We start from the raw sequence: 10,266 nt of genomic DNA on the forward strand, positions 1-10,266 counted from the left end.
TAGTTAGACAATACCCTTACCCCTTTGACCTCATGGAGAATCAACCGAGTTCTACTCCAAAGTAAAGAGGATTTCATCATGCAGTTGAAGCTACACCAATTGAAGACTCTCAAGACCCGAAGAACTCGAAGACCCCGAAACGTTCCAATGTTTATTAGAAGTCCAAACCCCAATTATAGACCCACGTTAGTTACGATGATTTGTGACCCGTCATTGGTGTGTGTTTTCTAACGGCCACAACTAAAACCTATTCTCAAAAATATTGTTTGTATTGTGTGTATCTCCCTCCCTCTCTTACCCGTCTCATCCCCAAAACCTCAACCCTACCAGATGGAGTATGAAGCTGGACTTGTAGTCTCTGGACCAATGACCCAGCTGGAGGCTGAAATATGGATTCAGAACATGGAGAACCACTTCGGGAGCAACTTGATCTCAAGGAAGTATGAAGTGGAACACGCTCTTCAGTACTTTACACAAAGTGTAGGAATCTGGTGGAAAATGCACCATGTCATACAACGATTTAGTGGAGCAGAAACTTGGGACGAATTCAAGAACACTTTGTTAAGATCCCGACTTATTCAGAAGTGTTATGACAATCCGAAGGAGAAGACTTGTGCATGCAAGATCTGTGGAGAAATAGGACACACCCAGGAAGAACACAAGGATGGATGCACTCATTGTGAAGAAAATCACCCAGCTGAGGAGTGCCCAAGTAGTTAGGTGACTTGTTTCCTTTGTGAAGGAACCACCCACTACCCAGCTCAATGTCACATTTACCCCAAGGTACAACAAGTTGTCCAGCAGCAGAAAGAAGCAATGAAGGAAACACTCAAGAAGAAGATTCTAGAAGAACCGGTGATGAACGAAAATATTGAAGACCCTCATGGACAAGGTCTGACCAGATTTTTCTCCAGTGCATGCTACTCATGTGGAGAAGAAGGACATTATTCACAGGATTGCACGAAGGGAAGCCAAGAGTATCTGGGAAACTTCCCGACGGAAGAAGTGGAGTTTGATCCACTTGAAATAGAAGAACTGGACAAAATAAAGGGGTCCAGAAAGAAATAAAAAAAGGTACCCTTGGAAGAGCCAAATCTCTGCAGATATAGACCTGAGTCATGTTAGATGTTACAAGTGTATTGAATTTGGCCACCACAAATACATGTGCTCAGGAAGGAAGCCGTAAATCCAAGGAGCAAAAGCAAACGCTAAGAAGCCTCGAGACTTGTCAGAACTCATTTGCTTTCGTTGCAAGGAAGCAGGACATTTTGCTAGCGATTGTCCACAAAGGAAGAAAGCTAAGAAGGAGTAGTTAAGTTTTGACCGCGGCAATTAGTGTAATCGGAAGAACTCTTGTTTTTCATGAGATCATGGAGTGAATTTTTTTGTAACAGAAGTCCCTGAGATTGTAATAACATCATGAATAAATGGAATTTATTGCCTCATGATTGCCTATGTTGAAGTTGTATGCGTTGTTTCTCTTCGAACCAAGATCTCTGAACAATTATGAGGATATGAGAAAATATGGTCTATGCAGTCATGAGTATAATTCATCTTAAGTGTGGTAGTAATCGGTAAACCCACAGGATCCACTGAGAAGGAATGTACCATGATTACCAAGGATACACATACATTCCTCTGAGTACCTATTTAGTGACACCTGCAGATGACAACTCTCTACGAGTCATTCCTCAAGGGCCTAGAAACGATCATGACCCTGACCAGTGAGCATGATTACCCGAAAATCCTGAAGGACATGATGAAGCACATTCGTCTTGAAGGAGATGCAGTCTACAAAGGCTACCCATTCATGGAAAGTGGAGTAGAACTTTGGTACGTGGAAGTACACCTCTACCATGTGAAAGGAGTTTGTCCAAAGACTATGGGGCAATACTTTTTCATTTCACGTGTACCACGAGCAACCTTCTTTGATGTTGTTCGTGAAGATGCCATGGAAGCCATACGTCAGATTGGAGAGATACTTAAAGCAAGACTCCGTCATACCCAGGAATACCTGAGTGAAGTGCATGCGGAGATGATGGAGATGAAGCTCATGACCACCACGATGAAGCGAAAGATGGATGATTTCAAGGAGCACCTCGGAAAGTTCGAGTGGAACTAAAGTACCTCCAAGAGAGATGAATGAATAATGTTGGCAGAAATGCTCGACCATACCGAACAATGTGGATGGCAGCATTTGTAATAAATTACTTGTGAGTTGGAATTTTGAAGAAAGCAAGGATGTAATAAAGGATTGATTATGAAATGAATATGATTTATGGAAGAAGCTATGATGGATCAGCCAACGTTTTCTTAGGAACATACGAAAGCCAGAGAGTTGTGAAGATACGATAGATGTTTTGTTCAGCTTGTAGAACCAATGGATTATCCGAACTTCGTTCGTGGACAAGAGAAATTCTGCAACGCTTGTGAGGATGCCCAAGTGTTAGAATTCGAGATTCACTAAGCCTTATACAAGGTAATGATTTCAGTGCGACATGGCTTGGCCACCATGACGACTTACTATTATCATTCTCTTGCTATTCGGAATGGTAAATCTGAGAGACTTACCCATAGTGAGAGACGACGTTCTTTGAAGCTTTTGTTTAAGCCTTAGAATGGTATGATGAAAGCCCCATGTACATGGCATTTGTGTCATACGTAAGAAATTTTACGGTGAGGATGAAACCAAGACCCCTCTCTCTACAGGATAACCACAAATGGCAGACCACCATGAGGACCATCGATATGTTATTTAGAATTGGACACGAGACTGTCAGTTAAGAAGACCCAGTAACGGAAGAAGCTTATATCAACGGAAGAGCACTCGATTTTGATGGAAAACGTTATGAATATAACGGGAGAGCATCACCAAAGGATTTAGTATGAAGATTGTGGGATGTCAGTTGCCAAAACCCCAGAGGATTGTTAAAAATCTTAAGGGACCAGTACCTCTCATTTTAAGTGTGGTAGCATCCCACCTTGCCGGAGATTGGATTTGTTAGAAGACCCCCAAACCCTAACCTTTCTTTCTAGCCTCTTCGAATCTCGAGGACGAGATTCATTTTAAGTGTGGTAGGTTTGTAACATCCCAAATTTTGGAATGTTAATATAATTATTAGTTTGTTTGTTTTCTTGCTTGAGTGATTGGAACTTGAGTTAAATTTCAAACTTTTCAAAACTTTTGAATGAGAGGGAATAAAATGACTTTCCCCTTCTCCGGTAAATTCAAATTCAATCATTTAAAAACAAAGAGAGAAGATGACATGACTTCTTCAACTATAAAGAATTTGAACGGAGTTTTGCATCTCAATTCTTTCAAACTTTTGACCTTGCTTCTTTATTTTTCTTCCCCGAGAAAATGCACCGACAAAATTCTTGCACGCAAGAAAGAGCGGAGCAAAAACTTTCATTAAAAGAGATTAATGGACTCATTAATATAATGCTTAGGTGGTATCTTTTTATTTATAAGAGTTTCCACATCATGAGCAATCCTATCCATATTCCTAGCCATATTGTCAACTTTATGTAGGATTTTTTCTACCATACGATTGAAAATATTTTGAGAACTAATGAATTCTTTAATGGCGTTCTCAAGATCAGTGAGTATCCTATTATTATTGTTACAAGAATTTCCATAAGAATTCCCATAATTATTATAGGAATTACCCGGGTATGTCCTAGCATTGAAATTTCCTCTATAAGCATTGTTCCTGAAATTATTTCGACAGACGAAGTTCACATCAATAGCATCATTATTTCGCTCAATCAAAGTAGATAATGGAATATCATTAGGATCAACATGAGGATGTTTATTAGCAACCATATTCATAATAGAATCCATCTTATCACTCAAAGTGGCAATTTCTTCAACGTAATTTGTCTTCTTACCAGTTGGACCTCGATCGGTGTGTCATTGAGAATAATTTGTTATGATATTATCCAAACGTATTGTAGCCTCAGTGTCACCTCCATAAAGGTACCACCTGCAGCAGAATCTAGAAGATTTCTAGACACAAAGTTTAGCCCTGCATAGAATTTTTTATAATCATCCATAAACTTAAACCATGAGTGGGACAATTTCTAATCATCAATTTCATTATCTCCCATGCTTGTGCAAAAGGTACTTTCTCATCTTATTTAAAATTCATAATCAGATTACAAAGAAAGATAATTAACCTCAACGGGAGGAAAATACTTGGCAATGAAAGCATCTTTACACTTATCCCATGTTCCAATACTATTATGAGGTAAAGATGAAAACCAAGTCTTAGCTTTATCTCTTAACGCAAAAGGAAATAATTTCAATTTTAAAACATCATTATCCATATCCTTTTTATTTTGCATGTCACATAATTCAACAAAGTTATTGAAATGTGAAGTCGAGTCCTCATTAGGACTTCTAGAAAAATACTTTTTCATAACAAGATTTAGCAATGGAGCAGTAATATCAGAAAACTCTGCACTAGTGGCGTGTGGTATAGCAATACTCATAAAATCATTATTATTAGTATTTCAGAAATCACCCAACTTGATAGTATCTGGAGACATAGTGACGAGGCAAGTAAACTAGCAAGCAAGATAGGTAAACTAGCAAGTAAAGCAAGAAAACGGGTAAACTAGCAACCATAATTTTTTGATATTTTTAGGAAAGGAAAGATAAAGGCAAATAAAAAGTAGAACAAGTGAATGATAATTTGTATGAAGGAGCCTCAAAAGAATTTGATGATGTCTCCCCGACAACTGCACTAGAAATTCTTCCTGCTACTTGTAAACTGCGTTGGGTTTTCCCCGAAGAAGAGAGGAGATGCAGCACAGTAGAGATAAATATTTCCCTCAATGGGGACCAAGATTTTCGAACTAATAGGAGAACCATGCAAATTCTTGCCGGCAACACCTACACACAAAAGGGCAAACACTTGCACCCAACACAGGCAAGAGGGTTGTCAAGCCCCTTGAACTAGTTACTTGCAAGTATTAAGTAGAGATAGATAAATAATATAAATATAAAGTAAAATAACAGAATGTAAAGGCAACAATATTTTCAGGGTTCTAGTAATATGTTTTCTGTAGACCCTGGGGCTATAGTTTTCGCTAGAGGCTTCTCTCTTGAAGAAAGCATACGGTGGGTAAACAAATTATTGTTGGACAATTGACAGAAAAGCGCATAGTTATGTAATATTTATTCACGACAATGGTCATATATATAGGCTTCACATCCATAAGCCAGTAGACCGGTTCGTGCTTGCATCTACTACTATTACTCCACGCATCGACCTCTATCCAGCATGCATCTAGAGTATTAAGTAAAAACAAAGTAATGCTTGGAGCAAGATGCCATGATGTAGACAAAGTAAACTCAAGTAATATGAATAAACCCCATTGTTTTATCCTTAATGGAAACAATACAAATACGTGTCATGTCCCCTTCTATCATTGGAATTGAGCACTGCAGGGTTGAACCCATCACAATGCACCACTCCCACTAAAAATAAATCAATCTAGTTGGCCAAACCAAACAGATAGATTGGAGAGAAATACGAAGCTAACATAATCATGCATATAAGAATTCAGAGATGACTCAAATAGTTTTCATGAATAATTTGAACATAAACCCACAATTCGTCGGATCCCAACAACCACACTACAAATAGGATTACATTGAATAGACCACCACAGGAATCGTGGTGAACTTTGTACTGAAGAACCTAGAGAGAGGGATATCCATCTAGGTATTAGTTATGGACACGTAGGTTGGTGGTACACTACTCACACATCACCATGGGAGCAACAAGATTTATGTAGATGCCCTACATGATTTATCGCGCCTCCGGCAGGGCACCGGAACAGGCCTCTAGATGGGATCATGGCGGAACACAGACTTGCAACGGCAGAAAAAATCTTTAGGGTGGCTCTATGGTGTTTTCACGGTTGTAGAAGATTTATAGAGGTGGAGTTAGGTCAGGAAATGTCAGGGGGTGGTCCCAAGCCAATAGGGTGCACCCCGTTGACTTGGCAACACCTTCATGTCTACTATGCAACTTTATTCTTGTAGACGTTGTTGGGCTTGCAAGTGGAGAGATTTGTAGGACAACACCAAATTTACCTCAAGTGGATGGCCTAAGGTTTATCTATCCATGGGAGGTGTAGGATGAAGATGGTCTCTCTCAAACAACCCTGCAATCAAATACAAGAAATCTCTTGTGTCCCCAACACACCCAACACAATGGAAAATTGTATAGGTGCACTAGTTCGACAAAGAGATGGTTATACAAGTGTAGTATGTATAGTAGATATAGGTTTTTGTAATCCAAAAATAAAAAAACAGCAAGGTATCCAGTGTAAAACAACAAGCAAAATGTTGTATAAATGCTTAGTAACAAGGCCTAGGGTTCATACTTTCACTAGCGCAACCTCTCAACAATTCTAACATAGTAGAATCATATGATCATCCCTCAACGTGCAACAAAGAGTCACTCCAAAGTTCATAAGTAGCAGAAAACACAAGATCAAATTGTTGTAGGCAACAAACCACCTCAAAATTATTCTTTCTGATCAATCTTATGGGATGTTCCTATAGGTCTCACAAACAGCCCTAGAGTTCTTACTAAAATAACACCCATGATACATATGAATCAACCCTAATGTCACCCTTATACTCCAATGTCACATGAAGTATCCATGGGCTAATTATTTTACATGCATCAAACAAATTCAGATTCGTCATATTCAATCCAACACAAAGAACATCAAGGAGCACCCCAAGATTTATATCGGAGAACAAAGTATGAAAACATGCAATCAACCGCTATGCGTAGATTCCCAAGGTCACCGGAATCCACAAGTTGATGCCATAACATATATCAAGTGAATCACTTGAATACCCCAATGTCACTACGGGTATCCGCATGCAATACATACATCAAGTTTCCTCAAACCTAAATATTCAATCCAACATGATGAGATCTTAAAGTGAAAGATTCAATTCATCACAACAATAGCAAGGGACAAACACCATATGATCCAACTATATTAACAAAGCCCGTGATACATCATGATCGTGACATCTCAAGAACACGAGAGAGAGAGAGAGAGAGAGAGAGAGAGAGAGGGAGAGAGAGGGAGATTAAACACATAGCTACTGGTACAAAACCTCAGCCCCGAGGGTGAACTACTCCCTCCTCGTCATGGCCTCCGCCAAGATGATGAAGATGGCCACCAGAGATGATTCCCCTCTTTAGCAGGGTACTCGAAGATCTCTAGATTGGTTTTTCGTCGATACAGAGGGTTGTGACGGCGGAGCGGATGTTCTCTTTTTTTACTTCTGGGGTTTCTGGTGTATATAGGATTTTCGGTGTTGGAATCACGCCAAACGGAGCCACGTGGGCGTGTGAGGACCGGATTTTCGGGGATTTTAATTTCCCATCAAATGACCCTTGTGCATACAAACCCCAGGAATACGGTTAGCTGGTACATAAATCCATGATACAAATATCCAAGTAAAGAAAATACAAATATGAGGTACAAGACCAAGATGGCCTATGGAGTACATAGAAAAGGTTTCTACTGGTTGATGGCGAAAGCGGTTCGGGGATTTCTAGCGTCTATGGGACTCCATTTCCCACAGGAATAGCTCACCTTGGACAATTCCTATCTCACGCGGCTACTGTCTTCGGTGCCTAGGTTCCGGGGCTATCATCGGGATCCTCCTCTCCAAGCACGCAATCAGGCAAGACAATAGCCAGGGACAAGCCATTGAGTACTTTGAATGTACTCACAAACATCATGAAAGCATGCATAAAATAGCACGTGGTTAATATGCACTTGCAATAATTCAACGATATTACTTCAATCATAATTCAAACTCTCAAGCACTAGTGATCATGTAAATTAACCATACTAAGAGTTCAATAAGCATTCAATGAGAAGAAAGTTAACAGAAAAGATACGTGATATGCCTCAGTCGGGCGTCTTAGCGACACCACATAAATGGCTTATAATAAATAATAACAAACATGCCATAGTCGGGCGTCTGAGTGACATCACTTAAAGGGTTTATGTGAAGTAATAACAAACATGCCACAGTCGGGTGTCTGAGCGACACCACATAAAGGGCTTATATGAAATAATATTAAGCATGCCACAGTCGGGCGTTTGAGCGATACCACATAATGGGCTTATATGAAATAGTAATAATCATGCCACAGTTGGGCATCTGGGCGATACCACATACATGACTCATATGAAATAACAACAATGAATATCTAGGAGGTAGAACCGTCCTAGGGATAATCAACATTCATAATCATAAAGGTTAGTCCATAGTAAAATAATAGCTATGATCATCCACCATATTTCATGATTAGTCTCACGATTTTGTTAACATCCTCCGAAGACCGATACTCATACCGACACTTGACCTATCGCAAACTGTATCCCTTAACCACGGACAAGGCCTTCCGAATAGGTGTAAAACTCTGCAGAGGGTGTACTCTTTACCCACGAGTAACGGATTTCTCTAGTCAACCAGAGATGTTGACTAATTCCGATTACGGTCTTTGAGTTGAAAACACACCTAACCTTTACACACGAGTTCCTACTTCCTGATGCCTGGGGTCGCGCGCACACGGGGGAGCTAACCCCTTTGATCTCAGACCGAAACACGCATGTCCCTAGACCAAGTGACATGTCTACGAGGGGCCACTGGTATCTTTCACTATGGCCTCTCCTGTACGGTGTGTGCCAAGAAAGGGGTTGACAACTTACTCAACCGTACCCTGCTTTCGACACGGACAAGCGGTAGTACGAAAAAAGTAAGGGAGGTTGCTGGACCAAGACTCGATCTACGATGGACTAAGGAGGTTTATATTGTTCCATGCAATGATTAGCACAACAGAATTATTTCACGATTCTGGACAGAATCACCACCTCTCATACCCCAACATGCCTCGCCGACCATCCTCCTCCCATGAGATGTCAGTCCCCAAGGTCGTGTCTTTCCAAGACACCTACTCTTCTCGGATCCCATCCGGAAGGCATGTGTGGCAGAAGGGAGTGGCTACTCTCACAAGCATCACATACGTAACAGGTATATTTTCTCGCCATGTACCCATGTGCATGGTTATACCACCACATGAAATACCATCAAACTTATTCAACATAACAATAATGTTTTCTTCATGAAGCAAATCACATACAACAATATTATACCCAAATTCAGAATGCTTGCCTTGAGTGTGTAGGTAGGTGAGGTGCACAACAAAACTTTCGGAAAGTTTTTACCCTGTCTTCAAATCCCTATTCCTGAAAATATTCAAATCAACACACATTTCCAAAATAGTACAGAAAAGTTGTCAAAATATTTTTGAAATAAATATTTAAATAAACTAGATGGATTTTAAAAGAGGTGGGAAAAAGAATCAAATCAATTGGACTTTTATTTTATAAGTTATGGCCACTCAAAACTCAGTCAAACTCCTATTTTTTTTAACAAATCAGAAAAGAAAAACGATTCGGAGGCCAATACGTACCCTAACAGAGAAAACATACCCCGGGGCTTTACACTTCCACTTAAGCGCTTCGGCGGAACCATGGGGTCACTGACAATGGGTCCATCGGGCCCACTTGTTAGGTTTGACCAGTCGCACATGCCTCTTTCTTGTGGCCGAGCGGAGGCAGGGCTCCGACGGTTCTCGTCAGCGGACGGAGGCTCCTAGGGTCCGTCTGAGGGCGGGAATGGGTTCCCCGGCCAGCTGCTGGTCCTCCCGGTGGTAGCCAGGTGTGGGGAGGTGGAGGGATCGGCCGGCGGCAAGGCTACCAACGGACTATGGTTTCTAGGTGTCTGGGGTCTCTCTCTACGAAAGCTCCCGGGCTAGGATTCGAGGGGAGAAACCTTTGCGGGGTCGAGGGGAGTCGAGGGGCGGCTCGAGTGGGGCTAGGTGGCTTCGGCTTGGCCGAATTTGACCGAAACGCGATGGCGGTCGAAGTCGCCTAAGATGGGGAGGATGAAGGCCCCCGGTCGATTGCTTGCTATGGGAGCTCCAGAGGGATGGCAGGGGGTCTTCTGAGGGTCGGGTTGAGCTCGCTCGGGGTCCCTTTTATAGCGCGTCGGGGTCGGCTTCGCGGTGGCCATGGATAAGAACGGCGGTCGACCGCTACTGGCACTGCAGGCGACGTGGCGACGCAGGGGGTAGTCGAGGGGTGGTCCTGGCTGGGGCTAAGCTAGAGGACGAGGGGAGCGGACGGCCGCAGGGGCAAGCTGGTGGC

The 10,266-nt window shown here is 41.6% G+C and overlaps 1 long non-coding RNA gene across 1 annotated transcript; it reads right to left on the bottom strand.

Moving 5' to 3' along the window:
- Positions 1-7,443: 7,443 nt before the first annotated feature.
- LOC123430479 lies at positions 7,444-10,027 on the bottom strand. The gene is made up of 2 exons (XR_006622943.1): positions 9,531-10,027; positions 7,444-9,303 (listed from the first exon to the last, which is right to left on the bottom strand). It is a non-coding gene; the product is annotated as an uncharacterized LOC123430479 (long non-coding RNA).
- Positions 10,028-10,266: the final 239 nt, after the last annotated feature.

This window comes from Hordeum vulgare, chromosome 2H (assembly GCF_904849725.1).
Source record: "Hordeum vulgare subsp. vulgare chromosome 2H, MorexV3_pseudomolecules_assembly, whole genome shotgun sequence".
Classification (NCBI taxonomy): domain Eukaryota; kingdom Viridiplantae; phylum Streptophyta; class Magnoliopsida; order Poales; family Poaceae; genus Hordeum; species Hordeum vulgare.